Source organism: Vulpes vulpes, chromosome 16, assembly GCF_048418805.1.
Source record: "Vulpes vulpes isolate BD-2025 chromosome 16, VulVul3, whole genome shotgun sequence".
Classification (NCBI taxonomy): Eukaryota; Metazoa; Chordata; class Mammalia; order Carnivora; family Canidae; genus Vulpes; species Vulpes vulpes.
The window spans coordinates 16989479-17010065 of NC_132795.1; the positions used below are offsets into that span (position 1 = coordinate 16989479).

A 20587-nucleotide genomic window follows, 5' to 3' on the forward strand; every position below is an offset into this window, starting at 1 on the left:
GACCACAAAGACTTTCTATGGACATGGGTGGATCTTGATTAATGCATCTTACTGTAACATAATGGGGTGGTGAGCCAGGTTTGTATTGTGTCATTTCCCATTCTTAGAATTTCTAGCTCTTTTCTCTATGACTGTTCAGTTTTTCCAGAGAATTCTTTGAAGAAAATATACTGAGGCTAGAAATCCCAGATTTTTATTTCATTCCCCAGTTTTGGTCCTACTCCCCTTCTAACTGTACTCAGTTTCTCTGAACCTGGGGTTCAAATCCTCCAGGTTCCTGAGGAGATGGAGGGAGGAGTGACATTTTGTAGCATGAAATTGGGGAGAGGAAAGTCTAACTTCATACAGAGCCTTCAACCAAACCATTTGTTTTCAGCTCTGTGCTGATGTGGGCTCTCATTTGTGGTTAATATCTTTAAGAGCTGTGGTTTGGAAATATATTAGAAATTGTTCCTTTGGAATATGGAAAGTCAAACAGTTGTTAAGTACTATAAAGGGCAGAAGGAAGAGGTAAAAGATAAAAATCTTAATTACTCAACTTTTTTTTTTTTTTTTTAAAGTAGGCTCCATGATGTGGGGCTTGAACTCATGAGATCAAGACCTGAGCTGAGGTCAGGAGTCAGGTGCTCAACCAACTGAGCCATCTAGGTACCACAATTACTCAACTTTTGGTTGAAAGCTTTTGAGATAAAGTTCCTGAATTTAGAATACCTTCTTTATTCTTATTCTTTGGCACTCCTCCCTCTCCCAACCATACACACATACACTTTTACATGTAGTTCAAGTAGCTTAAGTGAGTGTAAAATGCCCTTCGCTTTTTAAATAAAGACCCAAATGCTGCTGCAGAAGACCATGATGGCAACACCACAGAAACAGAACTGTTGGTTCCCAAGACATGCCACACTGAGTGGGGACCAGAAATGCACATTTGTCAGCTGAGATATTAAAGACTCTATTCAGTATTTCTTAGGAATACCCGTAGAGAAAGTCTAAAGTCAGACATAAAATCAAGGACCATCTGGTACAGGTGTGGTTTGTCAGTGCTCAGTCTATAGTCACACCAAGGAGATGTCCCAAGTCGATAGCGTGTGAGTTGCCCATAGTCTGTGTAGAATGAGAACACAGCGTAGAAATTGTTTCACTGATCCTATGATTCTCCCTCCAGTTTCATGTCTGTTTACCTCTCTCCTCCCTTCAGAGTATCACTGGTAGGTCCTCATTTAATATATTTCTGTGTGTCTTATTTATTCCGTATCAACATGCCCCTATCTCTGTTTCTTTGACAGTTCCACAGCTTTTGGTCTCTGTGGTCTCCTCTGTGTTACAACACAAAACGAAAACTAACTAACACATTTCCCACCTCCAACGCTCTGATTTCTCACCATCTCCCATGTTAAAAAATATAGTAGGCCCAGTGGCAACACCATTAAAAGATCAAACACCGTATATCCGCTGGAGACTCTAATTTCTTAAATGTTCTTTCCCTAACCCCCTACCACTTTTCCGCTGCCACAAAGAAAATAGCCTCCTTGCTGTTGGCGCTACTCTTCCTCATTTAAAAGAGAAGAAAAGAAAGTTCATGGCTTTCAACTTCAATTTCCTTTTTCTTCCATGTATATAGTATATTAAAACATCCTGTATTATATGGAGCTGGAGCAGGTGTGAGGAGTCGGGTCAGGCCTGGGGGGGCGGGTCGGGGGCGGGGGGCCATTTAAGGAGAGAAAGAGGAGATACTGGGGCGGTCAGGAAGGCAGGGGGCAGAGGGACAGATAAGAAAACATACGTTAGGAGGCTGAGACACAAGCATGCTGTTCTCCACAGCTGTGAGCCAGGCCGGGGTGGCTGGACTGTGCTTTTGTAAGGAATGTGTCAGACGCTTTGTAGTTACTTCTTAATTTTACAGATGGTCAGAGAAAGTGCTTATATTACTTGCCTAAAGTTAGCACTGAAGGCTGATTAATACAAGATGTCCTGACACAGGACCTATGTGTAAGGCAGAAGAAACAATTGAAGGAATACAAGTGTCCCTGTAGGATCCGAAGTTAAATGTTTGAAGCAAAGAGAGCAAACCATGTCTGAAGGCAAATTGGTTAAAATAAATCACGTCAGAACCATGAAAGTAAAGAATCTAAACAGCTCTCTAACTCCACTCTAAGGCTGGCTTTCTAAGAGTCACACCATTTTATCCCCTTCATGCTTAGAGCACATGTTATTGGCTATCAGCAGAGAGCTGGGGAAGGTGCCAGAGATAAGGCTGAGCATGAAGCTGATTCATTGAGGGCAATTAGGAGATATTTGACAGGAAAGCTCTCCTGTGAGGGGCTTGCGGAAGAGGGAGCTTTATCTACTTGGTCATTTGGCATCGCCTTCATTAGCAACTGAGGTAATAGAGGGAACTGAAATGACCTTGGTCATAATGACAATATTTATTATAAATAGACTTTAGACACACATATTTAGCACTGGGGAAAGGCCTGATAGAAATGAATTTGGGAAGTTTCTTTCCTAATGAAAAGCCAGATAAAAGAAAAGAGATTTAGTCATTCTGTGTTGCCAAATTGGTAAAAGCTTTTGAGGACAAAGTAATAATATAGATATTGCCTGGGTAACAGACAAAAGAGATTCCAGAGAAGATTGTGAAAAGCAATTTTCTGTTAAATGAATCCTGTTTTCCTACTGACTTACATTATAAAATCAAAGATGCGTGGTGATGAGAAAAAATGTTGGCACCTGGCTGGAATAAGGCTCAAAGAACATAGTAACTCATGCAAAATGACATGTTTTGGGTACAACTTTTTAGGTCAAAAATAGTTCTAATACTGAATATTAACATTTTACTTATAATACCATGCTGCAATCAAAACAAATCACAAAATAAAGCACCAACAGTGAAATCAGAGCACATTCCCAGAAATCCTTTGGTAATACAGATGTACATGTTGCCTTGCCTCATATTGTTCCCATTTAGAGTCTTGCGATCTCCAAAGTTCTAGTAATTTGTCCAAGCTTTTCACCAGCCTTATAGCACCTGAAGAGTTTAAACTTCATATCCAGGGTAATTTTAAAAATAAAGAAGTGAGGCCTCTATTTTGTCTCAACTTTTAAATGCTTCATGTTGGTCTAGTTGATTTTTGGGATATTTTTGAAGGTGTTAACTTTAGAGATGTGTTACTCTAGTAAAGGCATCAGATTCATGTCCTGTTCTTCATTCTCTTTCTGTATGAACTACTTACAAATTCTTGGGGCTATTTAATCTCATGGGAAAATAAACTTTTAGAGAAGGAATATTAATCTGTTTTGTTCACTCAAATGTCCCTCATGCAGATGAGTGCCTGGCCTAGCAAAGGCACTCAGTAAATATTCATTAAATGTACTAATGCATACATTTTTCAATTCTCCCTCTCATTTATTTCTTCTTTCCTTTAATCATAAAAAAAAAAGATAAAAACAAAACAAAATTTTCTGTCAGACACTGTGCTAGAGGCTGGGGACTAAAGAACCAGTGACTAAAACAGACAATCCCTTGCCTAGATATGGAACAGAGAATATTTTTTTAAGATTATTTTAAAATTACAGAACCAATGTGACAAGTGTCACATGGGTGAAGGATAATGTCCTTGGAGAGTATTCAGGAGGGGGAATAACTAGTTCATGGTGTTCTAGTTTCTATTTGGAAACCTCTAACAACATTAACTCTTCACTTACAGGAAAAGGAAGACGTACGTCAGGACACATGTAGTTGTTTCAAAGCTCATGTTTATAGTTAGTAAGGATGTATCTTCCCATTTATTGTCCCTATTAATTGCTTCATTTCTGCCACCTTCTCACTCTTCCTCCAAGGCACAGCCCTTTGACCTCTTGAACATCACTGTTACAGTATCCTTGCTTTGTCTTGTCTGGGTCAAGTGTTTCCAGTTTTTTCAATTATTCCTCATATGAAATTGGTTTGAGCTGTTTCATCATCAATGCTGGTTAGTGTCCTTCATATGTATATTCTCAAAATAAAGTTTCAGGTACAGTGCCCTAATTCTGTGGTTGGTGACTCTACTACCACAAAAAAACTTACCTTCTTCAATGGTAAAATGGATTAATACTTCCTTTAAGGTATCTCTTAGATGATAAAATGACATTCAAAGTAAAGAATATCCTGTATTAGTATAAATTATTATTGTGTCAAAAAATGCTTCAAGTTTGATTTCAGTGCATCAACTTGAAACAGTGCTCAATAAACTTCAAGTTAATTCTATAAATATTACATATTGGTAGAAGCTACCAGTGATAAATAACTACTTAGGGTAGTAAATATTTCACTGGCCCATTAGTTACATTTTATCCTTCACCCTCAAATTTCTGGATTCTTTCCAGACTTGTTTTCCAAGGAACACCTGTTCAATTTATTATGGTGTTCCCTCTTATGCAATATGCGTTGTCCTCTGGGACATAAAACTCACTACAATTCAACAAAGAAAGGTTACTTAAAAGTTAAGTCTTTAGAATTCTATTCCCACTTGAATAGGTTGCTTATGGCCACTTCCTTATTAAAGACAAATTCCATGGCAAAATCATTATATTAATAAACATCTTTTCAGAATTCTTGTGAATTAACCAGGAATAATCATCATTAACTGATTTGTAACATGTCAATACTGAGACACAAAGTAATGAAATGGATTACCTAGAGTAGGTTGCTTAATCTAGAAAGTTGCAGCTAGTTAATTACTACATCATATATCGCCAGAACTAAATGTGATATAAATAAACTGATGTTTTCCCATGGTAATATTTTCCATGTATCTGGAGTTTAACAATTTAACTGGAAATGAAAATGATATAAAAAGAATAGGAGCAGATGACAAAGTCGAAACAACAACAAAATGAACTAAAATATCTATAACTGCATATTGGCAAGAGAGTTTTGAGGTTAAGACCATGATAATTCCATAAAGGTCTTCTTTATATCTCTGGGTAACACTGTTAACGTGTAATGAGAAACTTTACAATCTTTAACCATCATGTCTAATATGCCACAAACTTCTTCACAGAGCCTTTTGTTATCTGAAAAGAAAAGTGTAATGCTAATTTGACAATTATATCCAAAATAAATGAACGACAATGTGATAAGCCAGCTATTCTTGACATAGGCACTCATTAATTTCATTTATAAAGTTGTTAATGCATGTCACAGACACCAACACAAAAAAATAGCTACCATTAACCCGAAAGTAATAGTGGGGAATTTTTAAGTGACTACACTATAAAACTTGGGAGAGAGTGAATGAAATATTTATGTAAACAAACAAAATCTTTGAGTAGTATTAGTACTCTCATCAGAGTGAACTCTTTTTATCTCCAACAACCAAAAAGTCAGAGAATAGAGCAAATCAACTTTGGAATTTCAGCTTTAACAAAACTCTATGTAATAAATGATTTGCAGTCTATGAAAACATTAAGTGATGCCAAAACATTTTTCCAAATGCACATGCTTTCTAAAAGACATAACTATCACATTGGAATTGAGACAAAGCTAAGAAATATGTTCCCAATACATCTATGAACATTCACTCAGGAACTTAAAATACATGGAAGCATAAAAAAGATGCAAGGATGCCAAAATTGGGAATCATGTTCCGAATCAGCAAATTATTATTGCATATTACATTAAATGAGCCTCACATCACACAGACACTTTCAAGCCGATATATCTTCACCTGGTTGTGTTGCTGAAAGGTGCCACTAGTGTTTGCACTGACTCACTATCTGGATTTCTTTTAGACTTGAAATTGCCCATTACAAGTTATCCAATTAGGAAACTACTGCCTTACAAAGACTGAAACAGCCACAAAGAAGCCTTTTTTTTTTTTGGACATTTTTTTTTTTAATGACATGAGTTAGGTTAAATTTATAAATGGTTAAGTTGCATTGAAAAAAAATTTTTTTACAGCAGTTGAATAAGAATGCTCCACTAAAGAAAGAGGAAATCCTAAAATTATTCCTTTAGATACTGACAAAATAACTAAAGAGCAAGCAGAACTGAGTCCTAATTCTGCATCGAGGTGGAATCTGCATGCTGGCTTTCACGGGGGTCATTGTTCTCCCCTGACCCTTCCCCACCTGCCAAGGGATCTGGAGCCCTCACTCGTGTTCTTCTCTTGATAATGCTTACTGTGGACTATACCAATTACCTGTTTACTACTTACACTTTCCATCAGAAAATAAGTTCCCATTGCTTCTTGGCCTTTGGGCTAAGAACAAGTGTAGAAAATAAGTTCCTTGAGAGCAAGGACTGTGGATTATTAACATTTCCCAGGAAATAAGAGGCATTTATTTAGCAAACCTGGTGTGACTGACTGAATGAATGTTTCCCAATTTCATCAGACTGTGAAAGTTGGTACCTAGATCTGACTATCTCTTGCATGAGAGGTTAAAAAAAAAAAAGTAATCATGCAACCAGTTATTAGCTGAAGTGGAAGCTGAAGGCAGGGACAGAGAAGAAATGCAGAGAGAGACACAGGAAGACATTCAAGGATCACAGCATAAACACTGCCTTTAGGGGAACAGGAGCAAAAAGTCTAGGTCCAGCTTAAGGATCAGAAGTGGAGCTGCTCATTTTGTGCATAGTCTTTTTATAATTTTTAAGGATGAAGTTCCAAGAAATAACTGTATGTTGACTTGCAGATTATGATGCCTATATTTATGTGTCAGTTTAGGCTACGGGATGCCCAGAGAGCTGGTGAAACATTTCTGGGTCTATCTGTGAGGGTATTTCCTTCCAGAGGAGATTTTTAGCATTTGAATCAGTGGACTGAGTAAAGACCTGCCCTCACCACTGTGGTTGGTGGGCATCATCCAATCCACTGAGGGTCTGCATGGAACAAAAAGGCAGAGGAAGGGAGAATTTGCTTTTTTGTTTGAGCTGGGCCATCCATACTCTCCCACTTCTCAGGTGTTTGGGCTAGGACCAGGATGTACACCATCTGTTTACCTGATGCTTAGGCCTTTGGACTCAGATTAAATTATACCACTGGCTCTCTGGTTTACAGACAAGCAGACTGAGGAACTTCTCAGCTTCCATAATTGCATGAGCCAATTCCTGGAATAAGTCTCCTCTTCTATCTATCTATCTATCTATCTATCTATCTATCTATCTATCTATCCATCTATCTATCATCTATCTATCATCTATCATGTAGATATATCCCAGTGATTCTGTTTCTTTGGAAAATCCAGACTAACACCGATTTAAAGCGAACTCATGGGCAAATGGTATGATAAACCTAGTCCAGATTTCACATATATCCCGACTCAAGTGAAACTGTCTACTAATTTCCTAACACTGGTTCTTAAAGAAATATTCTTAACCAAAGGGAAGGGCTCTGAGCTCAGTCTTAAAGGCAAGATGGAGTTTAGGGGTCACCATCTTGCTCTATATTCTGATAGTGAAATTTCTGTTCACCATCTTTCATAGAACCCTTAATATTTACTGTATGGAAGAAGAGTTGTGATACCCAAGTTTAAGCTGGTTATGAATCTGATACCCCCTAACCCGAGAAGTTATGTGGGTCTGACAAGATGACTCCATGTGTTGGTGGAGTAGCCATGTTTAGAATATCTACCTTCTGCCTTTATGTACCAGTGCTCTTCCCACTAGAGCTCAATGTACCTCAGTGGAACACACAGGAATACATGGCTCACATGGCACATACGGCTTAGTCTGTTATATGCTAAATGCACACCCACGGAAAAGAGATCATTAACAGACCAAATAATCCTGCACCTCGCATAATCAGTCCTTGGGAGCACAGACTTTCAGAGAGCATGGTGGTCATCTCTGAAGATCAACAAGATCAAGTGGACATGGTAGATATGGGCTACCACGTCCCAAAGATGGGGTGGAAAGAACTCTTTGGATTTGGCTTGTTTAGTGGCATAGCTACTACTAATGCTTACATGCCGATAAGATCAAAACTCCACAGAATGTAAGTTACATGAGAGGTCCTGATTTACATCTATAATTCTCATAGCATTTAGCACTGTTGGTGCTTTGGAAAGGAAGGGAGGAAATAAGGAAATGACAGAAGGAGGGAGGGAGGGAGGGAAGGAAGGAGATAGGAAGGAAGGGAAAAAAAGAAGGCAGTACATAACCTATGGGCTTGATCCTTGTTTAAAGTTTCAGATACTTTGGTTTTAAAAGAATGGCAAAATAAATGCTTCATCTGTAACTTCACGATAGAATTCATTTCTTTTTGATCATGGAGAAATGTATAAAACCCACATTTGAGGGAGGAACGTGTCAATTATGTTATATCACCAAATATGCACATCTGCCTGAGGTAAAAAAAGACACATGAGGAAAGAATTACTGGATCTAGTATGTTCTCACTTATGCTCCATCCTTCAGTCTGGTGTGATCTATGGATTAACATTTCACAGGAAAATGAATTCAGCTAATGATAAACAAACTTTCTTATATCAGAAATCCTTGCCATAAAAAGTGTAAAACTAGTTGGAGTGAAGTCAGTGGGTTTTTTGGAGGACCAAGTGGAAAGGTCAGGGAGCAAGAAAAACTCTAAGACTTCCAACAGCACAGATGATATTCTAATCAGGAAGCCATTTGTTCTTTATCTTGGGTCCCTGTATCTACTCTCTGACAACAAACACATACAAATACCCCATGAGGTTCCATTGCTATTTTTGGTTGCAATTAGTGTCAGAGAAATCAATGGCTTTTTCACAATATGCCACTTGTTCTTCCCTTTACTCTGTTCACTTCCATCACTCTCAAATTTAATTCAAAGTGTACCTTCAGGTATGTGACCATGTGTTAATTTTATTTTGAGGAGGGGGTGATTAAAATGGGCAGGGCTATAATTTACTCTTAAAAATATAAAATGTACAAAGTAGCTTAAAAAGCTCTTCTCTAACTTAGCAGCTGGATTCACAGTAAAAAAAATGTGTATGTGTGTGTATGTGTGTATGTGTATACACATACACACACACAAAGTTATGAGCTGAAGAGACGTCAACACCCCTTAGAGGTTACAGGTTAGTTCACTGGTTAAAGAAGAATGTGCTGAGTTGAAACTGATCTTTACATAGGTAAATACATATTTCCACAAGAGACCACTCAATCATCCTCCAATCGTGGTTGCTAAGGGGGTAGGGGGAAGAGGTCTACATTTTCCAGAAGAAAAAGAATTCTTAATAAAGACCATCTGTAGCTTGGCCCTCCACACTATCAATTAGGAATACTTAAAAGACATTCCGTTGCAAATAAATTTCTACAACTTACAGAAAAGGGGTACAATTTCACTAAAAAATAAACCTTTGATGAACTCCCAAAATAACAGAGAAGAAAAGTGGCCCACTAGCATGTTATTGGGGATCACAGAAAGATCTAGTAGCCCCCTTGTTAATGCATGGGGTGTTGTGACAGGAGATAGAGAGAAGTGTTTGCATTTGTTCTCACTGTACATCTTCAGAGTAGATGAAAAAATACTCCAAGACTAGAGCAGTCAAACATATTGGCTGAAGAATTTTTTCCTTCAAAGAACTTCATAGCCAGAAATCTGTTTTGATAAACAAATAAGGAGTTTTTCTGATATAACTGACTGTGGGTCTCCTTCTTTGTCCATGGTTGCCATGGGAAAAAGTCTAGGGTTATCAGGAACCCAGTTTGAAAACCTATGGTCTAGAATAGTGCTGGCTGATAGAGCTATGTGAGTTACACGTGTACTTTTAAATTTTCTATTAGCCACGATAAAAAGGTTTAAAAAAAAAAGCCAGGTGAAATCATTTTAACTATATATTTTATTTAACCCAACATATCTAAAATACTATATATTTCACCATATAATCAATATAAAAATTGTTGAGATATTTTAGATTCTTTTTTTTTCATGCTACGTTTTTGAAATCAGGTGTATATTTTACACTTCCAGCACATCTTGATTTAGCTCTATCACAGAGCTCAAAAGCCACAGGTAATTAGTGGCTACCATGCTGGACAGTGTAAGTATAGAATATTTCCCTCATCATTTTTTCCATTTTCTCTACCTACCCAATGAACTCAGTCCCTCTTTTTTGTGTGTTTATCTGGGGCAGTGTGTGCTGTTGTAGAAGTCCTCTACTAAATGAAAATTTTTGTTTTGTTTTACAAATTTAAACCATATTTATGAGTTAATTATTATTTACTTCTATTAACCCTCTTACTATTTCATAAGTGAAACCTTTTAAGTAAAAGAATAAAATAGAAGGATTAATATCCAAAATCTATAAAGAACTTAAACAACTCAACACTAAAAAAACCCAATCTTATTAAAACATGGGCAGAGGACCTGAGTAGGCATTTTTTCCAAAGAAGGCATACAGATGGCCAACAGACATGTGAAAAGACACTCAGCATCACGGGAATGCAAATAAAATCACAGTGAGATATTACCTCATACCAGTCAGAGTGGCTAAACTCAAAAAGACAAAAAATATTAAGTATTGGCGAGGACATGGAGAAAAAGGAATCCTCATGCACTGTTGGTGGGAACGCAAATTGATGCAACCACTGTGGAAAACAGTGTGAAGGTTCCTCAAAAAACTAAAAATAAAAATACTATGTGATCCAATAAGCTCACTACTGGGTATTTATTTACCCAAAGTAAATCAAAACACTAATTTGAAAAGATATATGCATCTTTATGTTTACTGCAGTATTATTTTACAGTAGCCAAATTATGGAAGCAGGCCACAGTCTATTGATGGATTATTGGATAAAGAAGATGCATATGCACACACACAAAATACACAATGGAATATTATTCAACTACGAAGAAGAATGAAATCTTGCCAAGTGCAACAACATGGATAGACCTAGAGAGTATTATGCTAAGTGAAATAAGTTGGAAAGATAAAGACAAATACCACAGGATTTCACTCATATGGGAAACCTGAAAAGCAAAACAAATGGACTCTTAAATACAGAGAACAAAGTGGTGGCTACTGGGTGGGGGAGGAGGGGTAGAGGGATGGCTTAAAAAGATGAAGGGGATTAAGCCTTCCCCTTATTTATTTTATTATTTTATTTTTTTATTTTATTTCCCCTATTTATTTTATAACTTCCATTTATAAGATAAATAAGTCACAGAGATGAAAAATACAGCCTAGGGAATAGAGTCAGTAATATTGTAATAGTGTTGTATGGCTAAAAACAAGAATAAAATAGAAAAATCTGTTATGCAACATGGCAACTAAGGAATAAATCACTTTCCTTCTCCAAGGTACATTTCCTCATATTTACCATGTGTGCAGTAATATCCTCCTTAAACTGGGTTATATGGGGGAGTAGAGAAAGAAATCATATCAATTACCTAGCCAGGTACCTTGCACACTCTGAGTTTTCAGGGAGAGGTGGTTGTTATTGTTTAGTACAAGTGCATGAGGGAGAATTTTCCTGGATCCTCCGCAGTATCCTGGCTGCCTTTAGTCCAGGGGAATGGGAGGAGATAGCAAGCGATCTGGAATGCTTCCTAACCTCTCCTCCCAAATCGTCTAAGAGTTCTGTTAAAGCCTCTGCATGGAGTAAGTGGCCAGAGAGGGTAAAGCGGAGAAAACAATAAAGAGTGGGGAACCATAAACATTTTTCTTCTTTTTTTCCTTCTATTTTTTTATTTACTTTTTCTCATTTCTCCTTCTGTTTCTCTTTCCATCCTCTCCAGAGCTCCCCTCTTCCCTCTCTCCTCTCCCCTTCCCTATCCTTCCTTCCTCTTTCCCTCCCTACCTTCTCCTTTCTTTCTCCTAAGCATGTGGTTTTGGGGAAAATCCTTCACTAGTTGGAGTCAACCGGTCTCTGATACCTTTTATTAAGGCTCCAGTACCACTTTTGGAATTGTACAGAAGTAGTTTACGATTATAGATTGTTATAATTGCAAATTGTAAATGAGGAGGTTTGTCTAGCCTAAGTTCAGCTCTGAAGAGTAGCTAAGATGATATGAGAAAAGGATGTTCACTAAAAAGGTGAGCAAAAGTTGGAGGCTGAGAGAAAGCCCACAGAAAACATCTTTAATATTACAAAGAATATCAACACAGGGTTTTTGGAGTGCAGAGAAGATGAGTGGAGAGGGCCCATGGGAACACAGCACTTTAGCTCAGATGAGGCTGCATCATGGAGAATTTGTAGCCTGGGTTTCCAGGAAAACTACTGCTTGTTCGTGAGTTTAAGAGCCCAGGAACACAAAGATCTGATCTGTCAGCTATGGTGTGTGTTTTTAAAACATATGTGCCTGTGTGTTTGTGTGTGCTTGTCTGCATATTTATATATGTCCATATATTTGCTTGCATTTATGCATATGGGTATGCAGACATATCTGTGTTACGTGTGTGTGTGCAGAATGGGGGTGGAAGGAAGCTGTATGCTTTGCCAACACTGAGAGAGAAAGAAAGAAACTCCATTTGGGAGAAGACACTGGCTTTGAACTAGGTTTGTCCATCCACAGCCCTGGATTAAACTATGTTTCGGGAAAGAAGACTAAGGAACTTAACTATAATTTAGAAATTAACACCACACTCTTTGTGGTGTATGATGAAATAATGTATTTCATCTTATTTTAAAGTCATCCACTGTCTGAACTAAGAAACTAGCCCAATGGCATAAGATAATGGCCTTACTCTTATGTGCTAATTTTGGTTTAGGAGTGGGGCAACACAGTTCTGCCCTGGATGGTTTAGCACTTCACTCTTTTAACTCAACATGCCTTGAGCATTTGCCAAGTAAAAGGTATACAAAAAGTAAACTGGTTTTAAATTGCAGTCTTTGCTCTATAGAAGACACAGACATATGAAAAACAACTAATGATATCAGTGACAAGTGACTATATTCTAAGTTCTTTGAGGGTAGGACCATATCTCACTCATCACTGTATGTAGTACCTGCGCATACTTGGTGCTCAGCAAATATTTATCAAGTGAATGAATGGTGTGCCAGGAAAGGGGCAGGAGAATGAGAAGTAGAGGAGCTTTGACATTAGGGTTATGTAGGGCAGATGGAATAACCTAGGGGAGGTGGGGCTGTAGGATTGTGATTGGTAGTGTGAATGCATTGAGGAAAAGGTTTGAGAGAATGCATTCAGGGTCCGTTGTTCTACTTTATAATCCAAGTAGCTGATGAATCTCTAGGGCCCCATTTAACCAACATAAACAAATGAAAATATAATATACTGACCTTTCAGGAAGCGTATGATGGATTCCCTTCAAGAACCTGATTTTTTATGACTTTTAACTACAGGGAAAGGGATGGTTTGTGCGAAATATAGGGAAGCACTCTGAAAAACCAGCTCTGTGGTGATCTCAGATGCATTATTTTTAGTTTTAAAAACGGGAGACTACTATTAAAAATATATGGTGAAAATTTAAAAGTATGGTGAACTGGCCAGTTTTAAACCACAAAATCTAACACTCGCTGCAAAATAATGAATTCATTTGATTTCTGAATATTTACAATTACCTTAATATTACTCTATTGTTGTTGTCGTTCATATAGGAAATTTTCTAATATTGATTTTTTTGCTCTGATAATTTCACACCAGTATTCATTTATAAAAACCATTAAGTTGCTTATTATCTGCAAGAAAAATCACTGATGGTTGTACAAGGTAGTTAAAAAAAAATGAATCAAGGTCTAATACAACTGAAAATTGCAAATTGTAGCAGTTATTACCATAACATTAGCAGCATCTAAAGCTCACAAGGCTAAGGTGACAATGAGAGATAATGATACGATGTCAATCTCATAATGTAATAAAGAGAAAAGCAGGGCATGAGCATTGAAGTATGATAAAATAGGTTTCTTTTTCACTCTTCTTAGAGTATGTACTTTGGAAATATTGGAGAGTTTTGATAACTTATAACATTCCATGAATTATCCTATGCATTTTCTTAAATTTCTATTTTAGTAGTATAATTGGTATAATAAAAATTTAATCTTTTTCTTTAGCCTGATGAAGGCACAAGGATGTTTGATTCCCCAGAGAGAGCCCAAGCTCTTCCTGTAGAACTATTGAGTCTCATTCTTCTCAATGAGCTTCTCCAAATAAATCATAGAATTGGAGTGATCAACTTAGTGATTCTGAGTTATGCCTCTTTATTAATTTTTTCATCTAACATCTATTGGTGAAAGGATAGTAGTAAGAAGATGAATAGCTAACATGAATACTTACTATGTATCAGTTACTGAGTTAAGCACTTTACATATGTTCTAGCATTTAATTCTAACCGCAATCCTATGTGGTAGATCTTATTTTTGTCCCCCTCCCCTTTTAACCTTTGGACAAGGAAACCAAGTAATTGAATAGCTTTATTTGTTCATATAGCAAGGAGTCAAGTAATATAAAGAAGTATAGAGCTGGACTGCTTGTCAAATCCCAGCAGTTCTGTCCATTTAGGATTTCTGTGTCCATGGGTAAGCTATCCTATGTCTCAGTTTCTAAATCTGTAAAATGGGTATAATAACATTGCCTACTTCATAGGGTCATGTGAGGAGTAAGTAAATTAATGGATATACAGAACTCAGAATAGTATCAGTATTTATTTAGCAACAAGTACTATAGGGTTAGCTCCTGTTATGGACTCTATAGTATACCAGGGACTGGTACAACCTTAGTAGTGGGAGTAGGAGTATCCCCATTTGCTATAAAAGTGGGAAGAAGCAATTAATAGCCATGTCTTCATGAAAAGATGGCAATGGGTAAACAGGAACAAATGATGGACTGAATATTTAAGGTTTTGGAAAGAGGTGGGCAATAGTAAAACAGTACTAAATTCTTTCTTCAGCTTAATCTTAGGATAGCCAGGTAAGAAAACAGCAGCCATGGGTATGCTGAAGATCTTTAAAGAGATCGTTAAAATTTCATACTCTTGCTTGATATCAGAAGCAGAAAATGTTGTGAAAAAATGAAAGAAAGCAAGAAAGAAAGAAAAAGAAAGAGAGGAAAGAAGGGAAGGAAGGAAGAAAGGCAGGCACTGAAGAGTATTCCTAGGGCTTGAGAGTTTTCAGCTATTATTAGAAGCATTTGTCTGCTCTCATTAATATTGATTTTTATTCTGCTCGCTAACGTGATAGTTACCTAAGTATTTACTACCTTACAAGAATGTACCAATTATTTCCCTTAATGAAGAACCATTTCTGAACCAGGTGGATGGTACAGTAAATATTCCACATTGGGTAGTCAACACTGTTCTTTATAGATTTGGCCTGAGACACTAGGAAATTATTCAAATAAAGAAATAAAATGTTACCTCATTTAATTCAACCAAGCCTCAGCCTACTGGGATTGCTTGTATTGTTTGTTTGTTTGTTTTTTCAATTTTCCTCAGTAAAATAATATGCTTTCTGTTTTTTCATTATTGAATAAAATGTGGTCAGAGAAATGATAATTGTTGAAGAGTTCCCTAATTCCAGCTCTTAGAGTTAATGCTTTTACTCCTTTTCCTCTACTTGGTCATCTCTCTCTTCCCAGGCACTGATGCCCTAAAAAGATTAACCCTCTCTCTGGGGTTGGAGCCAATTCTTTCAATGGATGCCAAAAGTTCACCAAAAAATTCAATTGTCAAATTGTGCTTCTAATGGAATATGATTTTTGTTTATTTTAGATGATGCAGTGGAGGAAGTTGTGGCCATGTACATTGGCTGAATATAAAGTGTCATTAAGACATGGTGTCACTGTTTTCTGCTTTGCTCCATAAATGCATCCATCTTTGCAAAGCACTCTCACATCTCCAGCATACAGTTCTTAATAGTAATTTTCAAATAAGAGCTACAATAAAGGCCAAATCCATTTTGTTACATCAGCGGGAACTAACACCAGTTATCCGCTTGGAGCTAGTACGTTACATGCCAAATCAGTTTCCACCGCCTACTGGGAACAACACACTTCACATGCAAATCAACAAATTAGGCAGTTTTCACAGATCCTATTCCCTCAGATTTAAAGCTTCATAAAATGCCACAAGATTTTCGCATTAAAACACACAAGCAATGAAGTCTAAGATGATATTATGTATTTGTGTTTATTTACCCTCATAATTGCAGGTAAATTACAATAATGGACTATGAAATTCAACAACCTTCTCTGTAGCCAGATACCTACAAAGTAGGACCAGAACATTCTTTGTTTCAATACAGGATGTCTAACCATTCAAAATAGTGGGAGGATCAGAATGTATCTTGCCAGCCTCGAGTGTAGTGAGAGTGGTTGTCAGCCAGGTTTCTCAGGGAGGTCATCCTTGAACTCAGCATTTGAAGCATGACCAAGAGTTGGCCAGAGGGGAATGTGAGTTGAAGGTTGGGCAAATGGCATTTTATTCACAGATAACAGGAAGGGCCCAAAGCATTGCTGAGTGGCTTAATGCTCTCATGGTACATTCTGATAATTGCATGTACTTCTCTCTGGCTGCAGGGAATAATAAAGGTGGGGCATCATATAACAACTTGGAAGTTTAAGCACTGTAAAGCTACAGCAAAAATGTGGGCAGATCAGGCTTATATTTGGGAAGATCATTTGAGCAGTCCAATAGTGGGTAGGTTGGAAGAGAAAGTCAAGACTGCTCAGAAGGCCACTGCTTTCATCTGGGGAGAAATGACAGAGAAACTGAATTAAGGAAGTACAATGAAGATGGAGAGAAAGAATTTAGATACTTAAAAAGTAGAATTCATGGGAATTGGCAATGGATTGGATTTAGGGGTGAGGTGAAAGGATATATCACTCTTTTCCTCCTAGACAGCCTTAGTGAAGATAGACTAGCAAAGTCAGTCTCACAATGTATAAACTATGTTTGAGGTATCTACGGAGGCATCTGGGAGAACTGTTTAGTAAGTTTTGTGTATATGGATCCAGCTCCTGGGTGAAAGGTATGGTTTATGATTGAGGTTGCTGGGTCGGGTGGGGTGGGGGAGGATGGATAGGAGTCAGGAAGAGAGGGAGAGATGGGGGAACAGAAAGAGAGAGAGAAGTGTGCCAGGAGAGGGCTGCATACAGATATCCAGGGGATGTCATCGTTTAATAAGAGACTAGGATGAGGAGCTAGAAGTAGCAGCTAGAAAGCTAAAAGCAATGCCTTGAGTGAGCAGCATCACAGAATATAACAGCAGAAGAGCGTTAAGAAGGGTGGAGTGATCTAGGTGGAAACGAAACAACTCACTTTTCAAACATTACAGAAACTCTACCTATATCTCTAATTGCCAACACTTTCAGGAAGGAAAATTACTGTTACCTTCCTGAACGGTAATTTGTGTCAAATAGGATACCCTTGTTTTTTTGAGGAAGTAACATTTTAAAAATTTTAATAAAAATGAGCATTGCTCTGCAAGGCTAAGCATAAAGGATTTGACTATAACCTTGAAAGTATATGGGTAAACTTTATCTATATCTTATTTTACTATAGCCACTTCTTACCTTCAGCATATTCATGTTAAAGATTTTATATATACAGAGTGATAAATAGAAGAATTTATTTTATAGATTCATAAGTCCCAAACATCATCCTTTTTCAGTTTGGAGTATATTGTGCAATACATAATGCCATACCTAATGACCAAGTATGATATTCCAGCCTAATTCTATTAGACATTGTAAAGCCCCTAACAAAAGGAGCAACTGGGTGATACAGACGCAGTGATAGGAAATGCAAGGAGCTGCCTAAGTATACTTGATATTTTCTTGGCCTGAATTGTGACAGCAGAGAAGAAATCTCAGCTTTGAAGATCCCCTGAAAAACCCAGGTAAATAGAAACAGAGAGCCTCCACTAAAAAGATTCATATTTCTTATTTAGGTTGAAGAGAGCTATGTTTGGTTTGCACTTGAAGGAACCTACCTAGCTAGAGAGTACTAGAAAGAAAGTGATCCTTAATAAACACCATTCCATGGGGACCATGTTGCTTCCCATGACACCGTACTTAGATGGTTATCTCCAAACCAGGGTCTGTCTGGAGTGGATCTCTGGGACATTAAAAGTGTGGAGATGGGCTTTCTCTAACTCCTTATTCCTCTCACAGAGACTGACATTTCTGCACAATGCCAGTATGCCCATGGAGGCTCACTGTTGAATACATTAGTGAAAGAAGTCAGAGAGTAGAAATAAGAATATCAGGAAGGGAGACAGAACATAAAGACTCCTAACTCGGGGAAACGAACTAGGGGTGGTGGAAGGGGGGAGGAGGGCGGGTGTTGGAGGGGAATGGGTGACGGGCACTGAGGTGGACACTTGACGGGATGAGCACTGGGTGTTTTTCTGTATGTTGGTAAATTGAACACCAATAAAAATTAATTAAAAAAAAAAAAATCATTCACCATGAAAAAAAAAAAAAAAAAGAATATCAGCCACTTGTCAGGCAGAGAAGAGGGTTGGCCTTAATCCATAAGCTGGATTCCATTATTAATTGGTTCTCAACTTCTTTCGAGAACCAGACTCCTTTAGGAACTAGAGGGAAATTAAGGACTCATTCTCTATAAAAATATGCATACTCATTTATAGTCCAAATTTTGTACACAATTTTTAGACAGTCCAGGACTGTGCCTTAGACGTTTAATTTTATACACTTTACATATATACACATACCTTACAAATACCATGTCATTGTATGTGGATTCTCAACATAAATGGAAACTAAGATTTCTTTTCTAGAAATTCTTTACCATTGGCCTTGACAATATAGTTAACATATAGAGTTTAAAAAAAATGCTGACATATCAACATTCACAAAATATTTATAATGCTATCTGCCAATTTAATTTTTTTAAAGTTAGATGTTAATAATGGCCTATCAACACAGACACAAACTACCTTTTGGCTAAAAGTTTCAAAGTGCTTCATAAAGTTGTATCACCTCTTACATGGAGGATACTTAGTGCACATTCAAAGACTTAGTTGACAAGAAGAACAGAGTAGATTTCAGCAGCTCTGACTAATTAAATCCTGACATGCAGAAAGAAGAAAAGGATTCTGTAGAGTGTTTACACTATTTCTTACTTTTTGTCTTACCCAGAATCAATTCAGCAACATGTGGTCAATGTATAGGAGGGTTGTTATCACTACAGGCATGTAATTCAGGGGCAGGCCTATGATGAAGAACATACTCAGATACTGCTGCTTTAATCTTCGTAAAAGCCGAACTGAATATTCAGGGAATTAGGGATTTTTTTTTTTAAGTAGTGATTTCCAACAGATGTGTTTCCTCATACCCTCCACCAGCTACACCTAGATACTACATTCTACTATAACATAATATTACATATTATATACCACACTTACATTATTGTACCTCCTTTTCTCTCTCAAGACTCAAGAGCTTGGCTAAAGTCAGACACCCTTAGACTGGCCTCTCTGACATAAAGCACTCCAAACACCTAACACAGGTTATTAAAAAGAGTGGCAGGATATACCCTACTTCTCCAAATCCGTCTTCCTGTTTAGCCCAATTACTGATTTCACGGATGAATTTAACTCCACTCTGGCTCTCAGATTACATTCATCTTTGTATACTTTTTGTTTTCAAAATGTGTTTTTTAAATGCACAGATAGATATGTGTAAGAAAAGTCCTAAGTGATCAAAGACTGGTATTGTTTCTCTAGCTCCCCCTCCAGTCTTATCAATAAATCACTTGCAGCAAAATGGAAAGGATAAGAGGTCTGAGAAAAAGTGGTATTGGATTTCTAACAATCCTTCTGCACAATTTTAATAATAATCAGCAAGACATTTTCCTATTTACCATCTCATTCAAGCTCGTTGAGCTAAATTCAATGGTTAATAAGGCCTCATCACATGCATGAGATATTTGCACACCTTTTTGTAGAGGTCTTACTTTTGAAGTTACATTAACTGTCAAAGAAATACATCTCACTCTTGGAAATGCGTACTCATTTACCAGAAGTCAATGCTGCCTTAATTTAGGTTTTTAGATTAGGTGGTGATAATATAGTCCATGAAAACAACAGAATATCACATACTGGCTTTCTTGACTTGTAATCATATTTGAAATCATCACCTTCTTCATTTTATAATTTCTAATTTTACTGACTTGAGATTGAATTGAAGCCACCTGTTCATTTTTTTTTCAAATATGGGATAAAAATTATACAATGATGCAAGGCTAGCTTCAAAGCATCACTATCAGGTTTGCAAATACCCACAAGTTATTCAGAAAAAAGAAAGGAATAGATGTCTGTATCCGTACACATGTCCATATGAAGAGAAAAAAAAAAAAGAGAAAATGCTAGTGCTAATGTGACAAAATGTTAACATCAGGAATCTGGGTGAAAAGTATATAAGAATTCTTTGTACTATTTTGGTAACTTTTATATGAGTCTAAAATTATCTTGTAATAAAAATTTAAAAAATATCTAAGTAAGTTCTGAGGTTAAAAAGATATAAATGAGAAACCAGATCAAAGAAGTTATAGACATGGTATATAAGTATGCTCTCAGACACAATTACTATTGGCTTCAATCTTGTAAATCAACAATCAATACCCAAACACTTATGTTGTTTAAAGTCACTGGTCTATTGGCAGCACGCAGCAATATACATTACAAAAACCATCATCCCTA

The 20587-nt window shown here is 37.1% G+C and overlaps 1 protein-coding gene across 2 annotated transcripts in view; it reads right to left on the reverse strand.

Moving 5' to 3' along the window:
* Positions 1–20587, reverse strand: part of PARD3B (par-3 family cell polarity regulator beta) — a 982784-nt gene that overhangs the window by 253974 nt on the left and 708223 nt on the right. The window lies entirely within an intron of this gene.